Below are 19,614 nucleotides of genomic sequence, written 5' to 3'. Positions count from 1 at the left end.
AGAAACGTTAGGCACTATATGACTAAATGTTTGCTACAAATAATAACCAAGTGCATCTTATCTTTTTGCTACATAGTTTGATAATTAGAAACAGACTGCGGTAAAGGCGACGATGTCTTAAAATACTACTGTGATGAGTGCTTACTTTTCACGTTTTTCTCTATCTCTATAACTGATTTTTTTTTCTAAACTGTTGAATGATAAATGGCAAATTCACTGTTCTTGTCAAACTAGACGATGAAGGGTTTGTATCACAAATGTATCATCAGTACAGTGTTTGATACTTCATTATTGACAACAATATCTTTTTACCGTCATTTTTTTGTAAATTTGCTGTCTAATTTCAGTTTGAGCAAACGAAACATGATGGTCATGTTTAAGGGAAATCCAAGCCGAGTACTCAGCACATATGTGTTGGTATGATCTACTTATGTCACAGAAAGGCAGGAGGGACTTCGTTCCATAATTACATAATCAACCACAGTCATAGGTTGACATTTTCGGCTTTTTGGACATATATGGTTCGGAATTTTTGTTTTGTCGATGCTCTTCAACCTTCCTATAAATATATATAATTTAGTTGCGGTCCAATGTAAAAATGTATTATGCTTCAAGGCGTCTCTCTTTACAAAAAAAAAATGTTTATTTCAGATCACTGTATCCATGATTTATGATTAGCTTTCGTCATAAAACATAAAACCAATAATATGTAGCAGTATACAAAATAGACCACTGTTTATTGCTTACAGTTGCACGATGATCTCTCTCTCTCTCTCTCTCTCTCTCTCGATCGATCAATATCATATTATATTAATTTTTGCTGCCTTTAACATTGACGTAGGAGCAAAATATCCTTAATGTTCTTAATTTTGGAAATATTTCAAATATTTGACACTTACCATCTCTATTAAATAAAATTAACATATAATATAAGATTTTTAGTATAAAATGATCAGACTGTACCATTGTTGCTATCTAGGAACGATACAACTTACATTTGAAAAAAAAATACGTTCATGCATATTTCCATCCTTACAAAGTCTGCAATGATTATAAGAAAACTCAAAGTTGATCTTATTTTATTTTTGTAATACCATTGAAAGCTATAATCTTTATGATCAGAGGTGATGATTGACTATTTACCTTGTTTCTCATTCATCATGTGAAACTGGTCCTGTATTTAAATTTAAGCGTATATCTTCATTTTAGGGTGGTGTATATTCTGATTTCATACCTGTAGAAGAAGCTCATGAAATATTCCAAAGTGTCGTGATAGAAGAAAGGCTTCACTACGATGATTATACATTGAACAAACTACGAGAACATAGATCGCTAATTCATAAAATTCTTAAAGACGACGTTAATGTTCGGGTATCCATTTTTATAAAGGAAAAAGAATATAAATTTAGAATTGGATCAGGAATGAAATACCTCATTTTCAAATCTGAATGGAGTTACGCATTTAAAAATGAGTACAAGTTGTTGCAGTTTGCATGGCGTCACAGAGAAATTTCAGCTGTTATTGTTTTTGGAATAGTTTGCTCAATCTCGCAATGCTATTTAGATATTGACACATTTAACAAAATCCGTCCGTACGTACTTTCAATGGTCCCTGCCTTAGGGTCATCTCTGTGGGTCATCAACTACGCGAGGGATGTAAGAGATCAAAGACCATAGAAGTGAGATAAAAAGAGGCATTCTATTTTAATAAGTTCTACACTTTTATTGGAGATTGTTTTGACCTTTACAAATGTAATGATGGAAGTAGATATTTCAAAGTAGAATACTTTTTCCACTTTTAACAGATGGTTATAAATAAATGTTCTGTTCTTTTTTCTTTTTTCTTTTGTTCAAATTTGATATTTGTTTCTAATACTGGTCACCAAACGAAACATAATTTTGTTAAGTATGGACATTCTTTTGTTACCAAATACCGAGCTCCAAGGTAAAACAAAATAAACATGAAACAAGCTTTTGCATCAGGTAATAGTGTTGATGATGCAATACCAAGATGATTATTTAAGCAACACACAAGTAAAAAAAAATGTAAAAGATACGTCCGAGAAAAGTGACATAGGTTATGCATTATTTGTACTAAACATAAGAACAATGTATCCGGGAGGGATGCTGTTTGCCAGAATAAGTTTTATTTATTAAAATAATCATGACGATGTTCTCATTGATAAAATGCGTGACTAGAAACATGATTTTCAGACTTGTGGGATAACTAGGTACAAATGGGTTTACTACATAGACATTAAGTAAAAAAAGACTTGTCACGTTATTATGACATATTCTTTGAATTTATGAGCAGAAGCGTCTTTTTGTTTTTCGTCAGAATTGATTTTAATGGCCAACGTCAAGGTTTCTTTTCAATTTCAAACATTGGTTTTCTTTAAATAATTTATTATTTACCGCCTACACATAAAATCATGCATTTGGTTAGCACAGTAACCTCCAATCATGCATGGTTGTCTTGATAATGGGCTATTCTTTTCTCTTTTGTATACTTGTTGATATATGACTGTTGTTTCTTTTGTGTTGTTTAATTGCTGTCTCGTTGTTGTATACATAATGTCTCTTCTCTTTTCATTTGCATTGAATTTAAAAAAAGTATCTTTTCAACATTGTCATTATTCATATCCATATACTAAGGCTTAGTGCCTATACGATTAAGTACGAAATATTGAAGTAAAAAATGAACATATTTCTATTTTTTTTTATTGTTGTCATTATGATTAACTCAGGTTATCATGCAAATTTCCGTGTCACACACTTGGCATAGTATCTGTTATCATCGATCCATTGTCGATATGGAAAATGATAAAATCTAAAATGGAAGCTTCCGACATTTAAGATAATTGTGCATTTTGTTTTGTATCCTTTAAATCACCAAGTAGATAGTGATTAATTTGAGTAATACTACATTGAAGCAGTAACCTATCGACAAAATAAACTAAAAGTACTTCTTCCAAACGAAATCAACAGGAAGTACTAGCAGTTTGATAAAAGTGTTCATATATTATTAAATATGCATTTACAACAACTTTTACGTTTTTACAATTTTTGATACATCGAGACGCATTAACCTTTATTTTTATTGCTCATACATTGTTGCCAATATTAAGCAGTTATATAGGACTGTCGACCAAGTGAGAAGTTGCGATAGCTATTGTTAATCTACAATTTTTTACAAAAGGAAATGCATACATTTATTCTAAAACCAGTTGTTGGCATGATACGGGTTACGTTCTTCTCATATATTTTATGATGGTATGATACTAAACCCCTAACGGGAGGGATTGTACTTGATTTTCATATGATGAAGACATAATCTTTCAATCAGTTTAATTGAGGTCTGGAGCTGTCATGTCAGTAACTGCTAGTAGTCCTTTGTTCATTTATGTATCATTGTCATGTTGCTTAGTTTCTTTTGTTACCTATTCTGACATCGGACTCGGACTTCTTTTGAACTGAGTTTAACTGTGCGTATTGCTATGTGTTTCTTTGTTGTACATTGGCTGGAGGTATAGGGGGAGGGTTGAGATCTCACAAAACATGTTTAACCCCGCCGCATTTTTGCGCCTGTCCCAAGTCAGGAGCCTCTGGCCTTTGTTAGTCTTGTATGTTTTTTAATTTTAGTTCATTTATATGTTTTGGAGTTACTGTAACGTCCATTTTCACTGAACTAGTACACGATTTTATTTAGGGGCCAGCTGAGGACCACCTCCGGGTGCGGAATTTTCTCGCTGCGTTTAAGACCCATTAGTGGCCTTCGGCTGTTGTCTGCTCTTTGGTCGGGTTGTTGTCTCTTTGACATATTCCCCATTTCCATTCTCAATTTTAATTGCCATGTTAGGAATATTACTGTTCTTTTTCATTCGTTTGATGTGTTTAAGCTTTTGATTTTGCCATTTGAAAAGGGATTTTCTGTTTTGAATGTACTTGGAGAACGGCTTTTTTGTTTGTTTGTTTTTTTTTTTACTTTTTAATGGGTTTTCTTTTAGTTTATGAAGTCAAGGGTTTCGAGTTTAATCAAAAGTTCAAACTGTTCCTGTTTTACTGAGCTTGTTTTAAATATTTTAAATATTATCCTTACATCGTTGTATGTTTCATCCAAAATCGTTCATTTTTTGCTTCTTAGATCGAGTAAGTGGGTTTTGTATATTTCGTCTACACAACTGCATGTAGTATTGTTTTACATCTGATAGAGACAATAAGACTGACGAAAACTTCTTTTTCTTCTGATATATTTGTCAACACGATTTTAAGAACTGACGACTTTTATATATTCTTTAATATACGAAAATTTGTAGATATAACATTATTTATATATATATATATATACATGTTTATATGTTTTGTTGGTGACAATTAAAACGGTATATTGTATTGTAAGGACAGATACATACATACTGTAAAATATCTCTAACAATGTTAATACTTTAATGTAAGTGTATATGAAAACATCGGGAGAAAAACAAATTGGAAACTGTATTTTTAACGGTTGCTTCAAAAATAGTTTTTTCATGCTTTGTCAGAACAAATCTTTGTAACTGCACATTATCAGTTTACTTAAAAAAAATGAAACTAATATTTTGAGGTTAATTTTTTACAACGGTAATTGTTTTCTAGGGAGATATTCACACGAAAGAAGAGTACAGACCAATTAGTGTCCCACATCAGGCATTTGAAATTATGTTAACGGAATTCCCAGAACTGACAGAAGTATACAAAACCCACTTGCGAGATCTAAGAAGCAAAATATACACGATTTTGGATGAAACAAACGACGACGTAAGGATAACTGTTTCCATTGGTGATAAGTTTTCCGGATTCCAGCTTGGAACTGGACGGGAAAGTCTCACAATGGAAATTTCGGAGAAGGGAGTATTATACGATAAAAGTTATCCGGGAAAAGTACAAGAAGGATATTTATTTTCTTAATTTAGATTTGACTACAGTGTTACCAAGTATAAACAGCATTTCAAACAAAAATTGATATATAACAATTTACTTGTGATTATGGCAGACTTACAATGTGTTTGAATAAGGAATAAATATTTGTATTCGAAATCGTGTATAGTTGATATAATTAAAAAATTAATAAAAAAGACATAAGAGAAACGTCTTAATCTGCCATGGCCCCGTTTAGATCAATGTCAAATTCTTGCCGCAAAACTTATACTACAATGTATGTTTAACACATATACAAATACTCCCTCAACCTCGTATCACAGTTCGTTTAACCTAAGATCGGTTTTCGTTTTTTTCAAATAACCATATGATTGACGTAACAAAACAATTATCAGTTAAAAGTAATGTAGTAGTGTTTTAGCGATATTTTTTAACATTGTCATACAGCGGGAGGTTTGGCATGCCATGAAACCAGGTTCAACCCACCATTTTTTCTTAAAATGTCCTGTACCAAGTCAGGAATATGGCAGTTGTTATCAAATAGATCGTTTCTATGTGTGTTTGCGTTTGTTTTTGTTGCACTTCGGTGTTCCTGTTGTTCATTTGTTTTCCTCTTATAGTTGATGTGTTTCCCTTGGTTTTGGTTTGTAACCCGGATTTGTTTTCTCTCAATCGATTTATGACTTTTGAACACCGGTATACTACTGTTGCCTTTATCTATTACTTTAATAAAGACATGTACTCTTTCCGAGATGTATAGAATTAGAAGTATATACACATTATATTTTCGAATCTGCAAGCTTCTTACCTTTTGATACCTGTGGCATTTTGCTTTCTTAAAGAAAAAAAATGCAGCAAATCATACAATCGCAATTTTTATTCTTGCACCAACAATGGTGATAATAAAGCATATCATAGAAAATGTTTATTAAAATCATGTTTCGGCCTTATATATTCACAAAATTAAATTTCTTAAATAGAATGGTAATGCAACATGTATCAAAAAGACAACAACACAACTTATAAGTAAAAACATCCTAACATCACTTAACGCAACAAGAAACACCTGCACCCGTAGGAAGACTTTAGGAGACTCCTTAAAAATAATATATACTAGTTCAGCGTAATAGGCGCCACACTAAATTCGATATACAAATGAACCAAAATACAAAAACAAACGCACACACATGCCTATGGTAATGAACATTTAATAAAAAACGGTAGTGCAAAAAAATCAAACTTTTCTTTGCCCAAAAATCGGGATTATGGATTATGTATTTTCTCCCATCCTGTACTAAATATCTATCATTTTCCGTTGGTGTGCACAACAGAACAAAGTGGTTCGGCTGATAGCTTGGGTATTCCTTGCTTGATTGGAATAAAACTGAAACATTAATCATAAGTTGTGACTTTGTAGTAGGTTGTTTTCTATGCTTGGAATAACAACTAACGAGAGCTAAGGTTCTGATGCTTTATTGTACCAGTAGATAAAACAAGTCACTTATGGAGTGAGTTGAACTAGTAAGGTTAACGGCACATCAAATAAACATCACACAATCATGTGTCCTATATAATTACACATTACATGGAGTCAGTATTCAATAATTATTTTGTGTCCAAAATAATAAAGTATACAGGTAACTATCTATATGGTCAATGTAATCGGGACATAAATACAATCAACTGTCATGGCTATCGTCCCGTGGAAATATACAGGTACAAAAAAAAGGAAATTAAACTCGACCGCGAAATACTAACAGCCAATCAAATACAATGATTCAAGTAAATCCCAATGAATATTCAGAGAAAAATAAAGTGAATATTACTAAAGATAAAATTAAGGTTTACAAATTATAATTTAAACTAAAAATACAATATTCAAAATATATAATTAAGCTTTTATGATACATATAGTAATCAAATAGATGATTTTTACAATATATATAAAATGATCATAAAAATCACTCTGCTACAACTTGATTTAGATACATGATTAACAAATTGTTACAAAAGAGCGGCGAAAGATAACAGAGGGACAATCAAACTCAGAGATCGAAAATAAACTGACAACATCATGGCTAAAAAGAATAAGACAAACAGACACATCATAGTACACATGAAAACTAAAGACTAAGCAACACGAACCCCACCAAAAAAATGGGGGTGATCTCAGGTGCTCCGGATGGGTAAGTAGATCATGCTCCACGTGTGGCACCCATCGTGTTGCTCATGTTATTACAAACCCGGAAAATAGTCTAATTCGGTAGGTCACATTCGAGAAAAGGGAACGGGATAAGGAACATATCCGATATCATCTCTGAAATGGATATGCCATAACGGTCAATCAACCCGTGATGGCGTCCGTAAAATTTACGAAGGGATGATTTCAACTTCACCATTTGGAACTCTTGGTTTAATAGCTTCCGTGTGAGCAGCAACCCTCTATCAAGGAAATCATGATAGGAAATACAAGCCCGGGAATATCGTATCAATTTGGAGATATATACTCTGTATGCAGGCGCTGCTGGAATGTTGCTACATAGAAATGTAAAGTTAACAATTGGGAAGCTGAAATCATCTCTTTTGTCGTAAAGTTTTGTTTTCAACCGACCCCCATTTTCAATTTCTAGATGTAAGTCAAGATATGAAGCAGACTTAACTGTATCAGTTGTATCCTTTATCTCTAGTTCGATGGGATAGATGCGTTCAACATAATCACCAAATTTTGAATTTTTAGTGAGATAACATCATCTATATAGCGGAAGGTAAAGTTAAAGGTTATTGCTAACTTGTTTTCTTTCTTCCTAAGAAGTTCTTGTATGAAGTCAGCCTCATAAGAATAAAGGAAGAAGTCGGCAAGAAGAGGGGCACAATTGCTCCCCATGGAAATGCCGATAGTTTGTTGAAAAAGCACGTCCTCCAAACGTAACAAATATGTTGTCAATCAAGAAATCAAGCATATTGATAATGTCAGTTTCAGAGAATTTTTTGTTTGAATCAGAGTGTTTTTTTATAAAGTAGGATGTATTCCTCCCTAAGAATTGTAAGACTAGATACTTGTATCTACGTTCTATTTTATGAAACAAAGCAATACCAACTTTTTCAATTTGTCTTTTAGTTTGGAATGGGGAATACTTGTGTAAAGTGTAGAAAAGACAAATGTTTTAATACTTTTGCAAGATGAAAGAGTCTTAGATTGTATGTACTCTAAAATATCTTTGGAATTTTTCACTATCCACATCTAATTCAAACCACCCTTAAATTAGACAGTTTCACAATAACTTTGAAGCCCGGCTTTGATTGCTGATAAAATTGATGTTAATAGTTCAGAAAGAGGTTTCGTGGAGCACTTGAGGACCCAGCAATATACCGTTGTTTGTAAGGACACTCATGTAGTTAAGGTATCCAAAAACAGTGATGGAAGATCCAGTTCTTCATCTTTGTTTGAAATTCCAACGGACCTACGATTATACAGAATTTCCTCTTTAGTAAGTTTTCGTGGGGTATATAGTGAGTTTCCAAGTGAATTGTCAAAACCTAATTCATTTATCAGGCAGTTTATGTAATGAGATTTACACACAAAAAACGATAATGTTTGGGGCTTTATCTGCCGGGACAACAACATATTTGTCATGGAGGTAGGACAAATGTTTTGCAAGATTTGGGTCTTTAACGATTGACGTAGCATGGATATTAATAGACCCATTCAGTTTCTTAATTCTGGTTTGTATTAACGACCTCACAGCCTTAATCCATTCGAAAAGAGTATCTACGTCTTCTTTCTCGCGTTTAACTCATTTCCTGGCATAATCCTCGACTGAACCCATCAGTACTTTGAAGTTGTGTTTCCAATTGATGGATTCAGGCTCACGATATTTCAGACCTTTGATAACATATTTTGCAGGGAAGTGTTATTGATAATGTTGATGTCACCGGTAATAACGTGGCCATCCGGATTATATGTGAATGTGGAACTAGTACAGGTGCAATCAGGCGGTTTAGACTTGAAGTCGTCAATATTGAGATCTTGCAAAACGTCTGTAATTGTAATTGACAATTTTAGTTGCAATTGGTTTGGTATAGGTATAATACAATATAATATAATAAAAAGATTGGTACATACTGCTCTTTTAAATAGGGAGACATTTTCGATTGAACTAATTAATGATGATATTGCCCAAGTTGATGGCATCGAGTTCTTTGTTGTCAAAGGAAAGTTTAAGAAAAGATCTTTTCTCTTTTTCATCTTTTCCAATGCGAACTGGTTTGAAAAGTCTGTGAATTGCAATATCCGAAATGATAGCTGTAAGTTTGTATTGGTTACAACAAACTATGTTGATATCACAGTTGGAGGATATCACACCACACAATAATTTGGCTGGTTTAATCCAACATTTACTTCATAAGAAATATCTGTACCAAGTCAGGAATATGTCTGTTGTTTTCCATTCGTTTGATGTGGTTTGGGTTTTGCTTTTGCCATTTAATAAGGGACTTCCCTCATTGAATCATCCTTTTTTGTTGTTAATTTACTACGCGAATATAAAATGAATCGCTGTACGTCTTGTATTTCTCTGGTTATATATTTCCCCAACTCATTCGGTATTCAAAGCTTGCAGCTGCTACTCAAACTGTCAAGACTGGAAATCACCTTGTAACGATGTCAATGTCTGAGCAAAAAGTTAATAAACCAGGATTACGTCAAAGAACGCCTCGTCCTTTTTCTAAACAAGGTTCATTGGGAGATACTGTACCAAGACCTAGTTGATCAATATTCCGTATAAACTTCACAAATAAGACACAATGGATTAAGTATAGATTCCAGGTACTGAATTTGTTTATCATCTTAACTACATGCTACAGTGTTCTTTTATTTGTCTTCGTAAATTATTAGTTTTACTGTAGTCGGTCTTTAGTAATATCCCTTTTCTGTCCTTATACATCCCGTTATTGTGCTTTGATAGATTTTTGTTTTTGTTTTTCGTATTTGCTTTTGGGCTTTGTCTATATGTCGTTTTTTTCCCATAGTAATAGTAAAAAGTAAAATCACAAAAATACTGAACTCTGAGGAAAATTCAAAACGGAAAGTCCAAAATCAATGGCAAAATCAAAAGCTCCAACACATCAAACGAATAAATAACAAATGTCATATTCCTGACTTGGTACAGACATTTTCTTATGTAGAAAATTGTAGATTAAACATCGTTTTTTAGCTATTAAGTATTTAAGATTATAACACAATGTTGACTACTGTACTTCCAATTTTAAACATGTTTACCTATTATGTCTGTCTGTTTTATTCACGCATTGTTGTCAATAATATGGAATTTTATGGGACTGTCATACAAGTGAGAGGTTAAGCTAGCTATAGTACCAGTTTTTTATTCCAATATTTTCTACATAAGAACATGCTTGTATAAATTCAGGAATATGACCGTTGGTATCCATTCGTTTGATGGGTTTGAGCTTTTGACTTCGACATTTTATATAGGACTTTCCGCATTGAATTTTTTCGGAGTGGGTTATTTTCTAACAAATCATGGTGGATAATCGGTAAATATTCACTTAGGTAAAATTCTGGTCAACTTTGCCAAACTTTAGATTTTACCATGCTTTTTTGATAAAAAGTATAGATAACCGTATTATTTTCAACCTTATTCACGAAAAACACTTTTTTGATAATAAAATATATCTGGGAGATGGAATTTTGAAATAAATATGAATGAACAGGTTTTATATTATGCTTCAAAACAAAAATGTGTCACCAAACTTGTTTTCTCGCTACAAGTCCTTTAAAATTCTTACAGTTAAATTTGCTTTCCCTTGAATGGCTCAGTTGAAACAATACTTGGTATTTGTCTAAACCGTCTTAATACTGCAATAAATTAATATAAATAGTTTAACATATTAATTGGAAATCTGTCTCTATACTGCTATTTGATAGTCCAAGAAAGATGTAAACAGTTAATCTGCCTTAAATTTTACCAAATGTTATATCTGACTTTTTATTATGAATACTCTGGAGTTTTTTTTGTTGCAATAGTTCCATGTTGATACAATCATAGGGAGCGGTTCAATGCAACAACTAGTAAAAAAAAACTGAAAGGAAAGACGACGAAAATAAAGTAAAAAGATAAGTAAAAGGCAATAAACAAAAGTACAAGACAATCAATCAAAAACTAAATACAAAAATATTGTGGAAGTCTGAACAGTTTTTGCTAAACTAGTGGCACCATTCATTTTGCTCTTGACAATGAGAATAGTTTGACATTTCGTTGTATGTGATGTCACATAAAATAAAAGAATATACCAATTAAAATATTAGTGTCCTATACGCGCGTGTTGTGTACGTTGGAATCATAAAATAAAGGGTCTCGTAAACATTTCCCGAAATTCAATGTCGAATAAAAAGTGAAACAAATTAAAACAGGGTTCAAGGAATCAGTTTCACAAAGGACAACAGAAACATTGAAATTGCATCTAACAAGCAATCGAAATTTTCAAGTTTTCTATTTTGCGTTGATTTATTTTATTCTTGTCGCTGAATTATAATAGACTAATAATCATCTGTGTATCAAAAGTTTTCGTCATCTTTTGATATGTTTCAAAAAGTTTTGAACTCGTATTTTTACGACTTATCTTATTTGATTGTTTGCTTATACTTATGAAGATTCAAAGTAAATAACACTTTATGTAAAAGTTTTAAGTCTTTTACACCAACGATTGTTTTTTACTTCGCATTCTAGTTTTCAATAGCTTTTGTGAGATAAGACTATAATAAATTTAGAGTGACCACTTGAATATATAAGTATGAGATAAGAGCTATATTTAGAAATAATTGAAAACTTTACTTCTTATACACCGTATAAAATAAAAATCATCTCAGTAGTATGACGACGTTCGTTTTGGAAATATTTTTTGTATTCTGACGGAATAAGGTTGTTCGCATTAAACAAAGGTAAATGTTTTTAACTTATCTAATGGATGACTTATAATTTTACAGTATATTATTTTCTTCAATTGCACGCTTACCAAAATATTGCATCCCCTACAAACAATGAAGACAACAGCAAAATAATACATAGTCGATGTATCCATGATGACTGGATGTGTATTTATTGAGAAGCAATTGTCGTTCACACCCTGTGGGGTTGCTCTTAATTCAAAAGTAGTGCCATTCCCCTATTCGTACAACAAAAAATAGCGCTTTAAATTATTCTTTTTATAATTAACGTTTTCCATTTCTCTAATACATGTATGCCATGTTTAAAATAAACACGACAGACGTCCTTTTAGTACATCGATTTGTTGTTTTTTTTTTCATTGGGAGTTTTCGATAAGCATTATATAATCTGTTCATTAGTTTGAAAAGGAAGTTGGGGTAGGGTCAGTTCTAGTGTACACGTTTTTTGCTTTTACCGTTCCTTCAGCAAAGTTTAGGACATAATATTCATATTAATGACATGGTTGTTTTCCATCATTTGACGTTTGTTAGTTTGGAAGTCGTAATGTAATGTACATGTCACATATTTTACGTCATATATATCATGTATCTAATTATGATGTTTCTATCCAGGATATGCAACTGTAAATCGTGCTGATTTATTGATACTTGAATGAGGTTATTTTTTTTTTCAGATTCATTCTTGACCAAGGATTTTTGACATATACTTTATTTTAATATGAAATGTTATCCAAATTTTAAAATGGAAAGCAATGTAAAAGAGGGGCGAGATATACCAGAGGGACATTCAAACATAGATCGAAAATAAACTGACAATGCCATGGCTAAAAAGGAAAAAGACAAACAGACAAATAATAGTACACAAGACACAACATAGAAAACTGAAGACTAAGCAACACGAACCACACCAAAAGCTGGGGGTACTCTCAGGTGCTCAGGAAGGGTAGGCAGATCTAGCTCCACATGTGACACCCGTCGTGTTGCTCATGTTATTACAAACAAGGTTAATAGTCTAAACCCAGTAAATATACTTTTTCTTTCACTAGTACATTTAGTTTGAAGATTGAAATGAGTCTATAATCGAATAAACTATACTATGAAATAATCATTACAAGTCATTCTTTCATTTAAGTTTACTACCTTATTGTGAAATATTATTTGCTTTGTATAGGGCATGGTGTGATTGATGAAAATGGTTTTCATTTCCAAACAGGACCTACATACTATGCTGACTACAAATAATATAATAAAATTATTTGCAATCTCTATTCATGTCATGTGTCAGCCCACAATAGGCAGTTTCACTTGAAGAGTAACTGTTTTCCGTGACCCCGTTCGAATATTTCCATCTTCTAATATCAATGTGAGAAAAGAGTTGTTTCCGTTTTTGTTCTACTGTTTTTAGAAATAAACATGATTTTTGTTTAGTACTTTTTATATAAAGAGTGTCCTTTGCTTATAAAACAAGCAACTTATCCACAACCGGTACCTTAGAACAATTACTGGTATAAATATATGTATATTTTTTTTATAATTGTTTATTGGACCAGAATGAGAAAACAGAAAACAAACTGTTAGAGTGTAAGAATAATTATTCAGACAAGAATGAATTTATTGCCTTGACGCGACTTTTTTTCTATGCTTTGAATCGATCTGAGGTGTGTAGTATTTTTTGGCTTACTTTTACAGTTTTGTTCCTAAGTTTTGATGTAAAACCACTGTGCGAGGTTAAAGGGAAGGTTGGTCACCGCAAAAAAAAGATTAATTTAGTCGTAGATGCATGTTTCTATTATTAGTTGTTATTGGCTTTTAACTAGCTGTCAGTATCTGCAGGAACTCTCAAATCTGTACTTAGCGTATATTTGTTGTTAGGATGAACAAGTAAACGGCCACGTCTATGTTTGTCTTTCTGTTGTTGGGATATACAAGTACCCGCAACGTCCACTCTGTGTTTTTAGTTAGATGTATTTCCAATTGTATTCATCTGATGAGTTAAGCCTTTTTCAACTGATTTTTATAGTTCATTCTTATGTTGTACTGTTACACCACTGTCCCAGGTTAGGGGAGGGTTGGGATCCCGCTAACATGTTTTACCCCACCAATTCTGTATGAGTGTGACTGTTCCAAGTCAGGAGCCTGTAATTCAGTGGTTACCGTTTGTTGCTGTTTTACATATTTGTTTTTTGTTCATTTGTTTGTACATTGATTAGGGCGTTAGTTTTCTCGTTTGAATTGTTTTACATTTGTGATCTTAGGGCCCTTTGTAGCTGACTATGCGGTATGGGCTTTGCTAATTGCGTACGATGACCTATATCTGTTAATTTCTGTATTATTTGGTCTCCTGTGGAGAGTTGTCTCATCGGCAACCATACCACATCTGCTTTTTTATATTAAACCTGTCTCATTTTGTATCTGCCTGTCCCGATAAAAAGCCAAAATTAAATATACGCCACTGCTTGCTTTATATGACATGTGTTTTCCTTTTGCTGTTAGAATATAATCCAGTCGTTAGTTTGGCTTGATTGGATGAGTTCAGTATGACATCTATTTTCACGGAACTAGTACACATTTTTGTTGAGGGACCAGCTGAAGTCCCCCTGCGAGTGCGGGATTTTCTAGCTGTGTTGTTGGCTCATTTTACTCTTTGGTCGGGTTTTTGTCTTGTTGACACATTTCCCATTTCCATTCTCTTTCTTATCTGAAGAGACGGCAGTGGCTGTAAGCTAGTTGAAAAGTAAAACAATAAAATAAAAAGATATTCCCATGACATGAGTTTCAAAACAACATACGAAGACACTATCAACATCAGTCGAAAAGACTGTGAGACTCGACAAATATGTAATAAGAAAACACAAAAACGCAAAATACAGACATACCGCTTAAAAAATACTCCAACTCCCTGAAAGCCAACTTGTTTGTTTTTCGTTCCTTTTTTTTTGGTATAGTTTTTTTTTGGTACATAAACTAGGCCGTTAGTTTTCTCGTTTGAAGTGTTTTACATTTGTGATTTTGGGACCTTTTATAGCTGACTATGCAGTATGGGCTTTGTTCATTGTTGCAAGCCGTACGGTGACCTATAGCTGTTAATTTCTGTGTCATTTGGTCTCTTGTGGAGAGTTGTCTCATTGGTAAACATACCACATCTTCTTTTTTCTATTCAGCTTTAAAATAAAACTGCTCTCTACACATTCATACAAAGTCATATTGAATTGATATATCAACTAGCAACTTGCAAAACATACTCTATATATGCAACGTGAGTAAACATTGAGGCGTAACATGAGAAAATTGCATCATTGGGATTTTGAGTTTATTTCCTGAACAAGATTATTAACATATTTGACATGACAAAAATAAGTTTCGAATTATAATTTTGTGACGAAAATGAAAGCATAAGATATGTAATTTTCGTTCAGCGGGTGAATTATATTATTTTGTGTTTACCTTTTGGGTTGGCCTTGTTTTAAAGAAACTTCGAAATAACTAGCAATATATAGTACGCTGTTCTCTTTATGAATATCTTTAACTATCATTCCTGCAATAATGAATAATTTATATATCATATATCATTAAAAATATCTTTATTTTAAAGAAACTTCGAAATAACTAGCAATATATAGTACGCTGTTCTCTTTATGAATATCTTTAACTATCATTCCTGCAATAATGAATAATTTATATATCATATATCATTAAAAATATATGTCTGAGAGGTAAATCATTTAAACATTATAAGAAATAATGCTGACGAAATTGTATTCCATACATCATATATATAATATTTGAGATTATTTTCATATATTTACACTAACAAAGTTCCACTCGTCATTAATATAAGAATCGTAAATGACCTTTGAATTGACCTCTCATGATGAAAACCATGAACCTTGAAATGATAATAAAACTATATATCTTTCATGCATCCTAAGTGTATTACTGTAATGTAAATATCTTCACCATGAACACTCAATGAAAGCATAAGATATGTAATTTTCGTTCAGCGGGTGAATTATATTATTTTGTGTTTACCTTTTGGGTTGGCCGTGTTTTAAAGAAACTTCGAAATAACTAGCAATATATAGTACGCTGTTCTCTTTATGAATATCTTTAACTATCATTCCTGCAATAATGAATAATTTATATATCATATATCATTAAAAATATATGTCTGAGAGGTAAATCATTTAAACATTATAAGAAATAATGCTGACGAAATTGTATTCCATACATCACCTTTAATATAAAAAGTTTTACAAAAAAAGTTTAAAAATCTTTTCGAACTTCTGAGAATCTACCTTCAATCATAGTATGTTAAGGTATTAAATGATCGGGAAAGGAATTACACACTATGAAATATTAGAGTCGCTAAAGGCACATTCTGTATGTATGTGCCTGTCCCAAGTCAGGAGCCTGTTATTCAGTGGTTGTCGTTTGTTTATGTGTTACATATTTGTTTTTCGTTCATTTTTTTATATAAATTAGGCCGTTAGTTTTCTCGTTTGAAATAATTTACATTTGCCATTTCGAGGCCTTTTATAGCTGACTATGCGGTTTGGTCTTTGCTCATTGTTGAAGGCTGTACGGTGACCTATAGTTGTTAATTTCTTTGTCATTTGGTCTCTTGTGGAGAGTTGTCTCATTTGCAATCATACTACATCTTCTTTTTTATATTATACAAAATATCGTATCAAGTTTTTTTGCTGTTCAATATGAATGTTCCTCATCTTCAAAGAAAAACGAGAATAGTTTTTTTTTTAATGTTAACATAAGACCTTGTTGAACATATTTTCGTTGTCAATTATTTTTTTTTCCAGCAAAATATTTAACATAACATAACAACTGACTGAGGTTGAATGATGATCAACTGTTTTTTTTTTCAGACAAAGTAATTACAGTACACCTTCATTTATTGCGTCTGTAATCAAATTTTCTGATGGCTGTCGGGTAGTTCTACTTCGAATAATCATCTTTTCCGCTACGGAAGGAAATTGACGACAAGAATAGCATTAACCAAAACATCTTCACGTACCCTTTCAAAAATAATGAAATACTTAGCCTTTAAATTCTCAATGATTGATGCTTTTCATGTTGCCTGGCAGATGGCAAGTTCCTTTAAATAACCATTTGTCAATCCAAATAAGGTAGTTATTACATCTAACTTATCTGTTTGGATTTCAGGAGCTTTTACTAGTGCGAAATCAGGCGGCACAATGTCTGTATCTAGAATGGAGGAATTGTTTGTTTCATCTGCAAGCTTTTCGTCAACAACACAATATTTAACAAGTAGCACCAAATCTATGTCACTGCCTAGGAGGTCTAGACGCTAAGATATTATGCCACTGCATATGATTCTTATTTGTTAGAATTTCAATGCATACTTATGTAACAAAGATGTGTTTTTAGATTTAAAAATGTTTTAAAATGGTTCTAATATAGATCATTTTATGGTTAACAATTCTTACCTCTTTTTGTTATGGAGTTTCTTCTATAATTTAATATTATCTGCTTTTCCAACAAAAACGCTATGCGATTGATAACTGCCAAAATATATTGGCGCAATTGATCGTGATTGAAGAACAAATCAATACACAAATAAATTAGACGCTATTGTATTATTGTTTTATGTGCAATACAATTGGCAAAAGAACAAGTTGGTAATATAATCCCATTGCTCAATTTACAAAGTAATGACACACATATTTTAGATAGTTTATCATTAAAACACATGAAGTGTTTACGCAAACTCATATCATGCCTACCAGTTAATAAGGAAACTTTATTCGCCGAAAGTGAAAATAGTTTTTAATGAATTGAAATGAAAAACAAAATCTGAGAAATTGAAGAAAAAAAATAAAATTAACGGTGATTTCAATTGATAATTATTTAGATTTCTAAATCATTTCAGAATTATAAACGCCTTCAGTATGTACATATAGTAAACTCTGATTTAGGTTTTGTTTTGTTTTGTATGTGGACTGTCGTTGGCTAAATGAGTCAGAGCTATAATTGAACTTCGAATAAATCATAATGATGAAAAGCAACAGCTTCAAAAACAAGCGTACATTCAGTAATATTGAGGTAGAAAATACATCACTCGTGTACTCTGTAATCACTCTATAAAAGCTTAGTTTAAGACTCTACGTGATTAGATAAAAAAAACACCTTATAAATGTCCGCAACGATATACTTGAATTACTTTCATTATGAAGTTTCAAGCGCAAATTTGAAACTCTTATCAGGTAACATAAGAACATTTTATTCACTGAAAAAAGTATTTGTACAGTGATCATGGTGATTGAAACACACATGGTTATACATGGCAAGGTCATTGCACTAAATGTAAATACTATGCAATTGTGGCACCCCTTTTTATCATAGCGTACATACTTGTATTTTAAAGACTATCCGTCATATCGATTAAGAATGAAAATTGTATGTGCAATCCTATAGTTGGTGAGACTTTTTCTACCAGATATGCGAATTTTCGTATTTATATTTTCTCTTATTACTCTCATTTAATATTTTATGCATAAGTGCAATATTGGGAATGGTTTATTCCCCACAAGCTAACTAAATAATTTAATCTACCCTCTAGCTCATCAGACGTTAATACAACTACTATCAGTCTATCCGGATTGAAGTTTCTTTATTTCTTCAAAAAGGCTTTTTTGGGATCATAAGTGTACGTCCAGTGGAATATAGTACATGCATGTCAGAACAGGAAAACTGATCATTAGTATAAACCAATGATCGACAAATGCGTACATTTTTGTTAAATTAATATTTGTGTATGTTTCAAAATGTCCATAATTATTGACAACTAGTATATACTTACATTTTCCCCAATTTACCCTTGGTACCTCATATATATCATGCTTTACACCAGAAATGTTATTTATAAACAAGCGTAAGAGTTTAGTAATGACTAGTATATCACTGTCGGACAAGCGAGACAAAGATATATATTACACCTGTTAGTTTGTAAATGGAAAGTCGTGTACACTGATACGCTCAGAAGTGAAGCGATGCATGAACTTGCATTATGTAATTGTGTAATAAGTTTTTAAGTCCGACTGGAAATCGCTTAAATACCTAGACGTGTCACCTCACAACACCTCTTGGAATAATTCCTTAAGCCATGCTGGTGATCAGATAAGAGAAGACCCGAATTTATTTAAATAAGTTTATTACATAAAAGTTTTATGTACAAATTAGATTTCCGAAAACAATTTTACACGGAACACTTATTTATGACTTTGAACTTTGACCTTTTAACTAATTCCCATTAAATTTCTTGTTTCAAAAACGTAGTAAAAAAAAAGTATAAAAACGACAGACCAAAGTGATTAAAAAAGAATAACATTTTCCGTATCAAGTTAGGTAGAAATGGTTGCACAACCATGTCTGATATATTCTTTTTTTGTGACCCGGGAAACTGTTTATGCTTTGTGGGTTAAAACAACCGTATGCTTGACAAGATATTGACACTCAATGTCGTCTACGTTAGTTACTGCTTGTTTTGGTCCTTTGTGGTTTATAGATATCACGTGGTTTCTCAATTCTTAATCTTAAATCGATGATGATCTTTTATCTAGCAGAATAAAACGTTAATATTTATGAATTAATGATTTTTTATACCAAATGAACATAATATCAATTTTTATTTTTTTGCAAAGTTTCCCTTTAAGGATGTACTTTCGTGAACTTAAATAAATCAAGAATTTAAAATTGAT

General features: G+C 32.2%; 2 long non-coding RNA genes across 3 annotated transcripts in view; one reads left to right on the top strand and one right to left on the bottom strand.

Moving 5' to 3' along the window:
- The window catches only part of LOC127736750 (uncharacterized), a 43,848-nt gene extending 38,740 nt beyond the window's left edge, over positions 1–5,108 (top strand). For both annotated transcript variants that reach the window (XR_007999164.1, XR_007999156.1), the window contains exon 3: positions 4,636–5,108. This is a non-coding gene — a long non-coding RNA (uncharacterized LOC127736750). The remainder of the gene's footprint in view (positions 1–4,635) is intronic.
- Positions 5,109–13,220: 8,112 nt separating this feature from the next.
- Positions 13,221–17,456, bottom strand: LOC127736763 (uncharacterized). The gene is made up of 3 exons (XR_007999170.1): positions 17,344–17,456; positions 15,326–15,416; positions 13,221–14,604 (listed from the first exon to the last, which is right to left on the bottom strand). It is a non-coding gene; the product is annotated as an uncharacterized LOC127736763 (long non-coding RNA).
- Positions 17,457–19,614: the final 2,158 nt, after the last annotated feature.

The sequence above is a fragment of the Mytilus californianus genome, unplaced genomic scaffold (assembly GCF_021869535.1).
Source record: "Mytilus californianus isolate M0D057914Y unplaced genomic scaffold, xbMytCali1.0.p SCAF_1, whole genome shotgun sequence".
Taxonomy (NCBI): Eukaryota; Metazoa; Mollusca; class Bivalvia; order Mytilida; family Mytilidae; genus Mytilus; species Mytilus californianus.
This window is presented reverse-complemented; position numbering and strand designations above follow the sequence as displayed.